General features: G+C 38.0%; 1 long non-coding RNA gene across 1 annotated transcript; it reads right to left on the bottom strand.

Annotated features, from left to right (window-relative positions):
- Nucleotides 1–10188: 10188 nt before the first annotated feature.
- Nucleotides 10189–15412, bottom strand: LOC125243973. The gene is made up of 2 exons (XR_007179195.1): nucleotides 15274–15412; nucleotides 10189–10729 (listed from the first exon to the last, which is right to left on the bottom strand). It is a non-coding gene; the product is annotated as an uncharacterized LOC125243973 (long non-coding RNA).
- Nucleotides 15413–15498: the final 86 nt, after the last annotated feature.

Raw genomic sequence — 15498 nt, 5'->3', positions numbered from 1 at the left:
GAATATTAAAACATTTTTAACTTTTTTTTTTTTTTTTTGAAAAATGGCTTTTACATTTCTAATATTTTAAACTAGATTTCTTATATGTCATTGACCTGTTTGTTGTAATTCTGGGGTGAACTTGAGGTCAAGGGTGGACGACTGGTGCAGGAGTCACTCAATGTGATTTGCAGTGAAAGTCCGGTGGATTGTTTGTTACAGGTAAAGGCTCTGATCTGACATCATTGTCAGCTTGGTGACAGACAAACAGAGTTAGAGGAGCTGTCACTGATCTAGGATTAGTTCAGGTTGAGTCATGCTTAGGTGGTGTGACTGATCCAGTCAGAAGTGTTTGAGTAATGATGCCCTACTGTACCGTTGAGTGTCTGTTTTCTTCATCAAAGATTCGACTCTCTTTTTCTCTTCTTTGCTGTACTCCTCACCCCATCCTCCATCCACCCCCTTTCCCCACTGTCTGTTTGTTCATACTTTCTTACATGTCTGCTGTCCTTCAGGGAAATTCCCTCTATCTATGACTCTGCCATTCCTCACATTCCTTTCATACCTACAAGACGATGAAATGTGCTGGAGTGTGTGTGTATATGAAGGGATCTAATGGAGCGTCTTGAGCTAGAGATAGAGGGGTACTGAGTGGGTGTTATTGGAGGAGCTTTTAGTATTAGGATGTTGTGCTTCAATGATCCTCTGACCGTGGGAGGTTAATTGGCCAAGTAAACAGTTGTATAAATATAGAACGGTCATTATGACATACAGTACGTTTCAGTGACAAACACTGAGAGGGAAAGTGACTGAGTAAGATGGAGTGGGATTGTTTCAGCTTTGGAATGTGAAACTGACCGTTCATACCGTAAACTCTGACTTCCTGTTACATGAGACTGATCTTTAAGCAATACGGTTATTTTTCAAGGCCATCTGAAATGGCAACGTGATCAGAGGGCACTTTTAAAGGGATAGTTCTCCTAAAAGTTACATTATGTCATCAACTACCTTCATGTCGTTCTAAACCCAAAAAAAGGTTTTAATGAAACCTGCAAGATTTATGCCCCTTACCTCAAAACTTTGATGCTTCAAAAATGTGTAAAGAGATTGTAAAAGAAATCAGATATAATTAAGGCTTTTATTCACATTTATTCACATTGATCAACACACATACATAGAGCACATCAAATATGTTCAACCATGCTTGTCACACCTGAGAACAAACCTCAAATGATGTTTTGATGAATGATTTGACTGTTTTTGCTCATAAAATGAAAGTCAGTGGAGCCCCAAACAACACTGGATCACATACACCTTATTTAGGGTCGACGGCATATTGAATTCTACACAGATGAAAACGAGGCTGTGACTGATAGACAGTCTTTACAATGGTATGGGCTGTATAAAGGGCCTAGATCTCATTGCAAGCTTAAAAACTCAGTTTTTCTACTGAAAGACTTTTGAAAAAATATTTTGTCAGCTGAGCAAAATTCATATGTTTTTAAAAACACTGCAATCCATTGGTCACACTGTACTTCTGTCCCCCACACCCTTGTTTTCATTCCTGTTAAAAATTAAATATGGCACTACCCTGACTAAGGTCTATTGACTCATTGTATGGACAAAAAAAAATTCAAGATCTTCTTTTGTGTTTCGCAGAAAACAGTCAGTCTTAAGACCCTGATATTCTTAAAGTAAAATCTAAGAATGATCTCATATAAGACATCATTTTGAACAAAATCAGACCAAAACGAAAACTGCCAAAATGAACTTTCTGGAAAACCAGCTCTGGCTGATACACACCTTCGAACTACCATTGGTCTGTGACGATTATGGTTAGTGCACTTTAGAGCCCCTCTTTCTTTGAGGTAGAAATCCTCTCCAGTTTATTTCTTCTGTTCAGTCCGTTGAGTTCAGACGTGAGTGTTACAGCCCTGCCCCTTTTTTCTTTTTTTTCTTTTTTTGTGAGATTGCAGGGACAGAGGCTCCTCCTTGATGGGCGGGACTCCAGTGCTGATCATGGGCCGCACCTGTGGCAGTCTATTTAAGAGGCTCATAGATTTGAGCGCTCTCTCTCTCTCTCATTTTTGTTTTAGTGTCTTTGTTTGAAGAGTGGGTTGATATTTTGGTGTCCACAAACCCCATTTCCAACAGTTATTTGATTTGTTGTTTCTTTTATTATTCTTTAACATTTTGACCCTAGACATTATTTGATTAAAGGGATAGTTCACCCAAAAATGAAAATTTGATGTTTATCTGCTTACCCCCAGCGCATCCAAGATGTAGGTGACTTTGTTTCTTCAGTAGAACACAAATTATGATTTTTAACTCCAACCGTTGCAGTCTGTCAGTCTTATAATGCGAGTCAATGGTATCGCAATTTATAAGAGTAAATAAAACATGACAGACAAATCCAAATTAAACCCTGCGGCTCGTGACGACACATTGATGTCCTAAGACACGAAACGATCGGTTTGTGTGAGAAACCGAACAGTATTTATATAATTTTTTTACCTCTAATACACCACTATGTCCAACTGCATTCAGCATTCGCTTAGTGAGGTCTGATCGCGCTCTGACAGCGGCAGTGATGTCTTCAATGCATATACTTCAATGAGCGCAAGACATTACTGCCGCTGTCAGAGCGTGATCAGACCTCACTAAGTGAGTGCTGAACGCAGTTGGACATAGTGGTGTATTAGAGGTAAAAAATTATATAAATACTGTTCGGTTTCTCGCACAAACTGATCGTTTTGTGTCTTATGACATCAATGTGTCGTCACGAGCCGCAGGGTTTAATTTGGATTTGTCTGTGCATGTTTATTGAGTCTTATAAATTGTGTTACCATTGACTCGCATTATAAGACTGACAGACCGCAACGGTTGGAGTTAAAAATCAGCATTTTTGTTCTACTGAAGAAACAAAGTCACCTACATCTTGGATGCCCTGGGGGTAAGCAGATGAACATCAAATTTTCATTTTTGTGTGAACTATCCCTTTAACCTGAAATAAATTTATATTTTCTTTATTGAAACCTATTTTGTCAAGTGTCCTCTTTATGTTGTGACTTTGAGCCGGGTTGTAACAGTGAGTAAAAACATGAACACACCATAGAGCTGCTTTATTGTAACAATTGAAGTTGTAATACTAATTGAAAGCAACACTGACACTGTTTTTTCATGTTTTTATACTGTAAAGCTGCTTGCTTTAAAGAGATTTATTGTATAAAGTGTTGTATAAATAAACATGACATGACTGGAGTGCCGAATTGCAGAGCTGGTGCAAAAAACAATGCACAACGCTATTATCTGATGCTTTCTTAATTGCTGTTTTCTCACTGCTGTCATTTTTGTTAATTTTGTTATTAGGAGTAAAGAGTGCAGCACATATTTACATACTCATTTAAACCAGTGGTTCCCAAAATTTTTACAGTAGCGTAAACGTACCCTCTGAGGCATTTAACATCCTTCTGAGTACCCCCTCACTTCCACGTAGACTACAGTCACACCTTTTCCATTTCGGGAAAATATTTGCCATTGATTTTCATGTGCATTTTTTAGCTTTATAAATGCAAAGTTTTTATATCCATATTAAATAGCCTATATCTCATATTTTAAGTCAAATTCGTAAAATTCCAATAATTTAATTGTTAATATGATAAATCAATAAATTAAACTAAAACAATAATTTCAGTCAAATGAAATCATCAACAAAACCCATCTTTGCACTACAGTGGCACAAGCTACATCTAGATGTATTTACACAGTTTAATGCTGCTCAGAGCTGGCATGAATGCATTTACTACGGCATAAATAATGTTATGAGAATGTTATAAATGAAAAAGTTTAAGAGAAAAATTAAATGATGGTTTAAAAAAAAGAAGATACTTTTAAATATCAAAAAGCCACCAGTATAGGTGGCGGCACTGTCTTAATGAGTGAGTCATCAAGTCATTCATTCAGTAACGAAGCAAGTGGCAGTATTTATGAATGGGTCATTGAATCATTGATTTTCCCGCTTTGTTCAAAGCCGCAGATTCATTCACGAAACACCACTGTGTTGCTTGGAGACGCACAACAGTTCTGCTGTGGCTTTCGTTGGAAGTATTATTTTGTTGCAAAATAGAGCAAACAATATTGACAATACTGTATTTAAAATGTACGTCACATATTATCTTTTTGTTTGTTGAACTGTTGTATAAAATCAATGTCACATTTGCAATTGTGTGGAAAGATGCATTCTTGCTCGTAAAATATATTATCAACATTAAAAATGAACTCACACAGGATATGTTTCTGTATCAAAGAGAGTTTGAGTCTTAAATTGATCTCTATGCACAGTTTATCTATATTTGCTGTTCATGCTAATAAGTGCTAAAACCCCACTTTTACAAAGGTACAAAAATGGCAGTAGCTAATGTAGCGTGATTTGCTAAGGTAGCATACTCTGCACGCAACCTATCATATGCACACTGCTTGTGGATGCAGTCAGTTTTGACAGCAAGTTAAGATGAGTGCTCTGGTTTCACCCAAACAGGTTAGGTGGATGGGACATGCCAAATGTGAATGTGTGTGTGTTCTTGTATATATGATTTATGAGGACACAAATGTGTATAATAACATGGTAAACTGAATGGCTTAAAAAACATACTAAATGGTGTTTTTTTGAAATTCAAAAAATGCAGATAGTTTCCTGTGATGGGTAGGTTTAGGGGTAGGGGTAGGGGTAGTGTCAGGGATAGAATATACAGTTTGTACAGTATAAAAACCATTACGTCTTTGAAGAGTCCACGTAAATCATATATATGTGTGTGTGTGTGTGTGTGTGTGTGTGTGTGTGTGTGTGTGTGTGTGTGTGTGAAAGGGTCCCAAGCCTTGTAATGGTTAGGGTTGGGGATAGACCTGGCAACTTAGCCCATAAAAAACATTGGCAAGAAAATTCATGGAATCACTAAGCCATAGAATCACCAAGAGTCATATACGACTGAAATTGTAATATGGATGGATGGATGATTGATTGACAGGTGAGTAGGCGTTTCTTTGAAGAATCTCTTAGCAGTTCCAGACTGTAAGTGATGAGCGAGTAAACAACTGAAAATGAATATTGTCCATGTCCACCACTGAGCACAGGCAAAGAGCCAGCACCACCATGAGGGTGGCATCAGACCCCACAAGATTACAGCTAGCAAGACAAAACATGAGTTACTAAACAATGAGTTGCTGACAGCCCGGTCTACCAAAGACTCTATAATGGTGCCAATGAAAAGCCTGGCATACAAGGTAGCTGTCAAACCGGGTGTAGTGGCACAATGGCCTCCTGAGGGGCTCGTTGATGACTCCAGGGGAGATTGTCCCACCTTATAATACTGGTACTATTGCTTACTAAAAACTGTTGACATAAACTTTGTACAGAGGAATATAGGTTGTTTTATTATTTGCTGTAGTTTGTGTTATATTAAGTGATTATAGGCTACTTCACACAGTAAGAATGAATGTAAATCTCCTTAAAATCTCTTAGACAGGAAGACATAAAGAGGATCATTGCTTAACAGCACAATGGAAATGGGCAAGTTATTGGAAAGTGGAGATTAGCGGTCTTTGTACTTTGAGCCGATTGAGTGTGGGACTAAATGGCACATTTTTGCAAGCGGCACGGATGTTGGTTGGCATTAGTCACACGACTGAGAGCATGAGAATGCCCTCCAAAGGTTTCCCTCTTTGATATCACTGGGGTCACGATGAAAACCCAGTCAGTGGGACAATCCGATGACGTTGGAGCATTCCAAGCTCTTTTGTCTCCTTTCTCCGATACATTCTCACCCTCTTTCTCACCTTCCCACTGCCTTTCTGTCAGCCGACATCAGCCATCCATCGTATCTCATCCTGCTCCACGTAACTTGCTTTATCTTTACTTTTCCTATCCTCTGTTTTTGAGCTGTGAGATTCCTTCCTTAGAAAACACACAGCCCTCCAGTTAGCCCTCTGTGACGCAGGAGGGGAGCAAAAAGGGGTCCAGTAAAAGGAGGGTCCAGTTCATGTGTAACAGAAGGTCTCCAGTAAAGGGGAGGGTGATGAGTTTGGCCTTTGGCCGCTTGTGACGCTGCTCTCTTGTGAGCTATCAGACGAGACTGACAAAGACACTGAGAATGCCTAATGTCTCCTGGGTGTCTTTTTTTAGCTACAAAGAATGTGCTAAAAATAGCCCCACTCACGCTTGTTGTCTTGTATTTTCCTTTTGTCTCATCAGTCTTTAGTTCTTTTTCAGCTGTCCTTGATTAAGTTTCTCAGAAAGAGAGAGAGAGAGAGACATACCATATTTGTGATCAGACCTGTTTACATATTTCAATCCTGGTTCCATCCGCTTGTTTTTGTTATTGTTTAGCAGTCCCCGGTTTATGTTTAGCCCTCTCCTCCAACACCTACTCTTCCGCCAAGATGAAGAGAGATGGAGAGGCGGTGAAAGATGGAAAGATCATAGAAGAGATGGAGGTCAAAAAGACGTGTGTGTATGTGTATAATATGTATATATAAATACATTTTTATCTAAAAAGTTGGTTTTAGATTTGTAAAAGTGACTCGTTTTCAAAGAACATGTGTGAATGCTAATATTACATTATTGGATTCATGCTTTTAACAAAGTAAATAAACTTAAAAATGGTAATAAACATTCAATTCAAGATAATGGCCAGTTTTACAGACAGGCCTTTGATTAAGCGATAATTTAAGTGGCTTTTATAAAAGTGCCTTAGAAAAAAATTACTGTTGTGCATCTTGAGACATACTTTAAGAAATGTTGCTTTCAGTCAAAATAGCTCAAACATGCATTTTAGTCCGGTACTAGATTTAAGCTTTGTCTGTGAAATCAGGGGATAGTGTCTGAAATGGAACTACAACATTTTTCTTCTCAAGTAAATTAATTTTAAGGATGTTTAGTTTTTTTTACTGGAAAACAAGAAAAAAAAAATCCTGAGCACAATGATTTTTGAGACAGACCGGGAAAGTGACGGTCTGAGATACAGACAAGACACATACAATGACAGGTGAGGAAAGAATGTTTAAGCAGACTAAGAGCGGGACGGTCAGCATTCCTGTGTTTGTATGCGTGTGCTTTAACAGACTGAACTGAAGTCTGCAAAATGTTAACATGCTCATGAGATGGACAGATGAGACGCAAGAAGAGGGGGGAGAGAGGGCCCAGAGAGTATGGAAAGACTAGCCCATCCTGTAGATCGTTACTTTTTGCGTGGGTTGTCCTCCATATTCCTTCTGTTCTCCTATTTTCTTTCTCTCCCTTGGTCTCTCTCTGACCTTTTGCTCATTCAAAAGTCTTTATTCTAGAGCATGTTAAAAATACAATATGTATTATAGTAAATAAATGAAAATGAATAAAAACCTCATACACATGATTTAAGAGAGGATAAATAGTTACTTTTATTTCCTCTTTTCCTAATTTTTAATGAAATATTTAATTTCACCTACTGACCTGACCACAATGCACACTCATTCCCTCTTATACCATCTTAATGTCTTCCAGCAAGCAGCTTGCATCAGAGTGTGTGTTTGTGTGCGTCAGGGTAATATCTGCAGACTCCTGCCAAGCTCTAAGGACCGGAAGACAGCTACTGCCGTGAGTGATTTACAACTACTTATTACCATTTAGGAGAATTTTCGTAACCAGATTCAGTCAGTGTTTGTATGTGTGTGTTAAGGAAATAAAATATCATCTGGACACTCCAATACGTCAGATTTAGAGATAAATTCAAAGCGGGTAAGTTGCAATCCAACTCTGTGTGTGTACATAAGACACTTACTTAGTTACATGAACTCACCTTGTGTGTGTGTGTGGTGACAAAATGGGGTGAATTAAAAATGCTGGGTATTCATACATGTTTCCAGATTTGATTTGATTTTGGTTCATATATATATATAATAGAAGCTCTTCTTATATAATATAAACTCTTTCTCAAGTATTGCTGTAAATTATACAGGAACCTTGTAACTTGAGAATGTTCATTTAAAAAAAAAAAAATCACAACACTGATTATATCTGTTAAAGGGTTAGTTCACCATAAAATGAAAATTATCTCATGATTTACTCACCCTCAAGCCATCCTAGTTGTATATGAATATCTTCTTTCAGACAAACACAATCTGTGATATATTTAAAAATATCCTGGCTTGTTCAAGCTTTATAATGGTATTGTATAGGGGGGCAAGATTTTGAAGCCCCCCAAAAATGCATTCATCCATCATAAAAATAATCCAGATGGCTCCAGGAGGGTAATAAAGGCCTTCTGAAGCAATGGGTTTTTTGTAAGCTTAAAACTTTATTAACTAAAATAACTATCTTCCGGCAGATGACCGTACGCATACTGCGCAACTTGCGCCAATCCGTGACGTGATGTATGATGTAGTATGTATGAGTAGCATAAGCTTTAGACACCTCTCACGGTTTAAAAAAAAGAGGACTGTGCAACAATCGCAAGCTCCTCTTCTCTTATATCGAAATCCTCCGACATTTCTCTTTAAAGGTGCCATCGAATTGAAAATTGAATTTACCTCGGCATAGTTGAATAACAAGAGTTCAGTACATGGAAATGACATACAGTGAGTCTCAAACTCCATTGTTTCCTCCTTCTTATATAAATCTCATTTGTTTAAAAGACCTCCAAAGAACAGGCGAATCTCAACATAACACCGACTGTTACGTAACAGTCGGGATCATTAATATGTACGCCCCCAATATTTGCATATGCCAGCCCATGTTCAAGGAATTAGACAAGGGCAGGACGTCTGGATGTGCACAGCTGAATCATCAGACTAGGTAAGCAAGCAAGAACAATAGCGAAAAATGGCAGATGGAGCAATAATAACTGACATGATATCATGATATTTTTAGTGAAATTTGTAAATTGTCTTTCTAAATGTTTCGTTAACATGTTGCTAATGTACTGTTAAATGTGGTTAAAGTTACCATTGTTTCTTACTGTATTCACGGAGACAAGAGCCGTCGCTATTTTCATTTTTAAACACTTGCAGTCTGTATAATTCATAACCACAACTTCATTCTTTATAAATCTCTCCAACAGTGTGTAATGTTAGCTTTAGCCACGGAGCAAAACCTCAAACTCATTTAGAATCAAATGTAAACATCCAAATAAATACAATACTTACGTGATTAGACATGCTGCATGATGAACACTTTGTAAAGATCCATTTTGAGTGTTATATTAGCTGTGTGAACTTTATGCAGTGATAGAGTTGAGAGCTCGGGAGGGGGCGGAGAGCGCGAGCAATTAAAGGGGCCGCAGCCTGAATCAACGCATTTCTAATTATGCCTCAAAATAGGCAGTTAAAAAAATTAATATAAAAAAATCTATGGGGTATTTTGAGCTGAAACTTCACAGACACATTCAGGGGACACCTTAGACTTATATTATATCTTGTATATTATATCTGTATATCTTTTAAAAAAACGTTCAATGGCACCTTTAAAATTTCTCATTTTAGACTCCTAATTCATGACCGGTGTTTTGTTTTCCTCTATCCTCTGAGCTTCCATGTTCGGGTCAGGGTTTGCTCGCCACAAATTGATGCGTATGGCCGCCTGTCGGAAGCTAGTTATTATAGTTAATAAAGTTTTAAATACAGATATTTTTCATACAAAAAAAACATGCTTCGTTTCAGAAGGCCTTTATTAACCCCCTGGATTCATATGGATTATATTTATGATAGATGGTTGCATTTTATGGGCTTCAAAATCATGCCCCCATTCAATACAATTATAAAGTTTGGAAGAGCCATGATATTTTTAAACATGTCTACGAATGTTTCGTCTGAAAGAAGATAGTCATACACACCTAGGATTGCTTGGGGTTGTGTAAATCATGGGATAATTTTCATTTTTGGGTGAACTAATCCTTTAAATAGCAACAGTTGAACTGTGCAATTCAATTTCTGTTTATTTGACAGATGTAATAATCAACTGAACCAAAGAAATGAAGTGTTAAATTATTCAAATGACCAACTCAAAGGAGTAATTTCTTTATGATCTGGTCTGGACTATGCTGGCCGAGCTATGTTTTGATTCGCTAACAAAAAACAGTTCATAAAAGTAATTTGAATGTGAATTAAACTACACTGCTCATGAGCCTACAAGTGCAACTAAATAGAGAGAAGTGTCTTGCCATTATTTACTCATACACACCCTTTGTTATTTTATCATATTTAATTCAGACTCTGTTAAAATGACTTCTTTTGCAGTGGGCTTGTAGATTCAGCAGCAGGGGTGCAGCAATGCTGAAAAGTACACAGGAAACACAGGCATAAAGCAAAAGATCGATCTTGGGATTTTAAAAATCAAATTAAGATTAATCAGAAAATCTATAATTTTATATAGCCCTAGTGTACTTATTGGCTTGTATACAACAGATTTACTGTTCTTTCCTCCATGTGACTGAATATCATTTGGCAGAGGTGTAATCCAGCAGTGTTGTGGTTTCCTGTGCACGTGTGTTCGTACATGCTAGTGTTTGCTGCATTGTGAGAAAGATTCTGAGACGTCATTTTATTGCCCAATGATTATCTTCCTGCGGTGTGTCATTCTTTCTCTCTCTCCCCCCTTTTGCTTTTCCCATAGAGCCATTAACACACTCAGTTGCTCTCTGACGTCTGTAGAGGGGTACGCGGGTTGGGAAAGGTGAAGGGGGCTTGCCAGATTGTGGTTGGTCAGGACACACCTCTTTCTTCTCTGCCATACAAAGAGTGGGAGCAGTTAGCGAGGGTCAAAGGACATGAACAACATCCTGTCATAAGAATTATCTGTCTTTTTCACTGTATTTATACATCCTCCCACACAAGTGCAACACACATTCATCTGCAGTCACTCTCACTCTTTTTTTCCTCATTTCCTTTCTCAACACCTCTTAAATTCCCTTGGGGGTTTAGAGAAATTTTTCAATTATGTCGGATCATGCTTTTGCAGGTATTTAGTGTCATACGATGCTCTGCCAACAGTTGATATTGGTATGTGAGCGAGTTTGTGTGTGTGTGGTTCAGTTATACCATACATTATGGGAACAAAATGTCCCCACAAAGATGGCAGTATCCGAAATCCTTGTCCTTGTGGGGACATTTTTTTTGGTCCCCTTGAGGAAAACAGCGTATAAATCATACTAAATTTATTTTATTTATTTTTTTCATGTATTAATCCACAAAGTTTTCTGTGATAGCTTTAGGGTTAGGGGATAGAATATACAGTCTGTACAGTATAAAAATCATTATGTCTGAGTAATGTCCCCATAAATCATGAAAACCCAACGTGTGTGTGTTCATGACTGAGGTGGTGATATGCAGTCTTGCACGTAACATAATCATAATGATATGGCCTGAAACACTGGAGAACAGAATATTAAACAAAGTTTGATTTATTTTACTGCTGAGTAATTTAAACATCCTCACTTTTATTAAATCATGTTATTACCTATTTAGACTAGTAGAAACTTGTTCCGTAACACTGACTAATAAACTTATAATTACTCATCCCCAACACACATTGTTAAACTAAAACATGCAGCATTTTCCAGTCAAGAAAACTAAATGCTTCCACAAATGATGGTTGGAATTGCACATGCAGCTTGGCAGTAAAAAACAAACTAGACTATAACCAAATGAATTATGGTGAACTGCTTTGAGGTTTTGGCTTAGGAAATGAAAGTGTGATTATGATTATGAATGCAGTGCAAAAGATTATCAAATTTTACCAAGTAAGCGCAGACTTGAACATTAAACATTGATATGAGCTAAATTCTTTAAAAATATTTTACTTACATTTATGAATTTGGCAGGTGCTTTTATCCAAATGTGTATATATATATATATATATATATATATATATATATATATACACATTTTATCAGTTCATGGCATTCATTCCCTGGGAACCGAATCCATGACTTCAGCTTTACTAGTGTCATATATATATATATATATATATATATATATATATATATATATATATATAAAAAACAAAAAACTACACTTTACTACAACTGTAAAAAATGTCTGTAATTTTTACAGTAAAATGATACAGGAAATACTGGTTATTTGCATTATTCACATTAGTTTTACTGTAAAATACTGTCAAATGTATGTTTTTTTTCAAGTAAAAACTATGAAGTACTGTATAATTTGATTAATTTTTATTTTATGGTGATAAACGGTAAAGAACATTCCTAGAAGTCCCTGCATGACACATCACATATGAATATATTTTATATAAATAATTCAGTTTCTTCTTACTTTTGTTATCAGTAATGTATGTTTTGTGTTACATTTGTAAATTACATTTGTTAAAATGTTACATTTGTTACAAAGCCGCCGCGCTGAATTACTGTCTCAAAACATGTCTCATTTATATTGTCATTTTCTTCTCGTCCGACACTTTGCAACAACACAACCTTGTCTCTACAGTGACTTTCAGCATGTTTCCTATAACAACGTCTGACGTTTATGTTTTACGTGGCGTGAGAAAGTCTCAGCATGTGAAATTCGATCAGAGCAGTCAGACTGAAACGGATTTCATGTGATTTTTTTTTTTGCTGTTCACACACAGATTTGGACTGACAGTCTTGAATGTAGCCTTGAACGTAGTTCCTCTTTTTACACTTTTAAGTCACTTTTCACATATTTCACATTCATTGTATGGTAAAGTGCAACAAGGACATTCTGCTAAACAACTTTTTCCTGTGTTTTACAAACAAAAGAAAGTCATACACAATAATAAGTTTTGTGTGAACTGTTCCTTTAAAAAAAATTGCACCGTTCACGCACTAGTTAAGCATTATCTGTGAACTGAAACTGAAAAGAATCTACTCTTTCTAGACGTTTTAAGTTTCATTCTTGTAAGTTTAACCATCAGTCTCAATAAGCCTGCTGCCCATTCATGAGGGAAAAAAAAACAGCTTTTCAACAGTAGTTCTTAAACTCAGCATTTTAACCACCTGTTGAAATTCATTAGCGCCTTAATTGTTCCAATTAAGCTTCTGCCCTCTTGCCTAGGGTGCTGATACATCAAAGGAAACTATTAAAAAAGACAACAAAAACCATTTCTGAGCATGTTGGCCAATGAAACAGTGTGTGTATTATTGTGTGCGGCCGTGTATGTGTATTTCAGGAGGGGAGATCTGGCAGCGTGTGAACGTGGACATAATGAATGTGTGTGTGTGCGTGTCTCATAATGGGGGATATTACAGTAATGAGGTACCAGGATGTCTGGACACTTATTGCTCCCCACCTGTGTCTCACTTCCCCCGTGATCGAAGAGTGTGTGGGAGTTGGTGTAATGTCTGTGAGGTTTGTGACTACCGAGCTCAGACTACCGGTCTTCCCTCTGGTGCGTTCGGTGATGTGACGGACTGAACGTCAGGACCACACACTCACATACACACGCATACAGCAGAGCAATCACCACTGATTGGTATAACCCGCTAACACACCCCCACACATAATCAGACACACACGCCCTTTGGATTAGGGACTTAAACAGACTCACCAACAACCACCCAAGAGACCCCCATCAGGGCATGCAGGCAGAGAGAGTCGGTGAGTGACTAACTTCACTCTTTCTTTTATTCTTTTCCCAGCTGTGTCTTCAAACAGCCCTTTGATGTGGGAAATTAAAAGAGCGAGTGTGTCAATATCTCCCTCCATCCCTCCATCGCTCCTGCACACTCATCCATTTCCCTTCCTTCCATCTCTTCCTTTCTCCTCCCTTTCTTCTTTACGGCTGACCCAACAAAACCAGAATGTGACCCTGCAACCACATTACCTCCACACACCCTGTGTGTGTGTGTGTGTGTGTGTATGAGAGAGTGGGAAAATGAATGGCTGTGTGTGAACGGTGCTTTATGCATGCATAAGTGTGAGTGAGGATGCTGCAACCATCAAAACTGGGGGTGATGTTTCATTAAACATGCTGTTATTAAATGTAAACTTCATGAAAAATGGTATTTTTATATGAAACCAATAATTCAAATGTAGCTTGGAATGTGTTAAGTAAAGATTTTCCTTTTCTTTATTGTGTCATTTATTTGACCCATGACCCATCTAAGAAAATGGAGGATTGAATGAGTTCTGGATGCAGGCCAGATTTAAACCCCAGTGCCTTTACTGTGCCATGGCTCTAGTATTCCCCCACTTTTTGTTAGATAATCTTTCCCATACCTTAACGTGTCCCCTCCTCTCACACTTTTAGTGTCGTTCCTACACTCCTGAGTGAGATTTTCTTTACTTTTCGTGAAACTGGAAAGGTCAGCTATTAATGCCGCATGTGTGTTTAAGGTGCATTAACCCCTCAGCCATACTTTCTCTCTCTGTCTGGAAACTCCTCTCTGCTTCTGCTGCAACACTGTGCTATGCTTTATTGCATGTGACTCCGTGTTTCCAGCTCCGTGCACTGGTTTCTGTATATGCTAAATTAACCTTCCCCCTCTCTCTCCCTCTCTCTCTAACTCTGCCTGCCTCTCTTTTTCATCTTGAAGGGTTAGTGCTAATGCTCTGCAAGTTCCCTAACTGTTACTATGCAACACTTACAGGCCTTACTATGCAACACCTTTCTCTTTTATTCCTTCTCTCACTCTTTCCTTTACCCTGGAGAGAAATAAGGGGGAGCGTCAGAGAACGAAAAGGGTGGAAATAACAGACTGCTGTCTCAGGAGTGAAGTTTGAATAGGTGTGTATGGTAAATATGGGCAATGCAGCTTCCCCCTTTACATTACATTATGCAAATAATGTATATATTTATTCCTAATATAACGGGGCTGAGAGAAAGTCAGAACGGGAGAGTTATGAAACTCAGATTGACAGATATAAAATGAAACAATGGGCTTTTTAAACTTTTGCAGTGATAGAGGGACAGAGGGGAAGAGATCTGCAGATGAAAAGATAAAGAGATGGATTTGATTGCCATAGATCGCGTAGCGGGATGGAGCAGAGGAAGAGAGATAGCAGAGATAGACAGACCTAGAGAAAATGATATTGCAAGAGGAAAAAAAAAATAAAAACAACAGAAACTTCTTTTTTTTCTTCTTCTTCTTCTTTCAAAAATTCGAAAAAGGAGACAGTGCCGAGGGGCGGGAAGCGCGCTCTGAGAAGGCGAGTGTGTGTGTCTGTATGTGTGTGTGTGCGAGTGTTTTTATGAATGAAGTGGTGACTCAGGATGTGTCATACCCCCGTCTTTATAAAGGAAGTTTTAAACAAGCCTAAACATTTCACTTCGCTAAAAATTAGACTTACCCTCGCATCCTTCTCTCTCTCTGTCTCTCCCTCCATACACCTCTCTGACCCTCGCCGTGTATCTTTCCATCCTCACTCGCGTTTGTTAAAACTAAACAACTATTGGGACTGGACACAGTCAGGTTTTGGTACGGTTTTCTTGTTCTCGTTATTTCTGCACTTCTGTCATTCATTCATTTTCTTCCTCACCTCACGCTCTTCCTCTGTAAACTACTGTCGCGAGCC

Source organism: Megalobrama amblycephala, linkage group LG13, assembly GCF_018812025.1.
Source record: "Megalobrama amblycephala isolate DHTTF-2021 linkage group LG13, ASM1881202v1, whole genome shotgun sequence".
Lineage (NCBI taxonomy): Eukaryota > Metazoa > Chordata > Actinopteri > Cypriniformes > Xenocyprididae > Megalobrama > Megalobrama amblycephala.
Note: the sequence above shows the minus strand (reverse complement) of the source record. Positions and strands in the feature narration are given on the sequence as shown.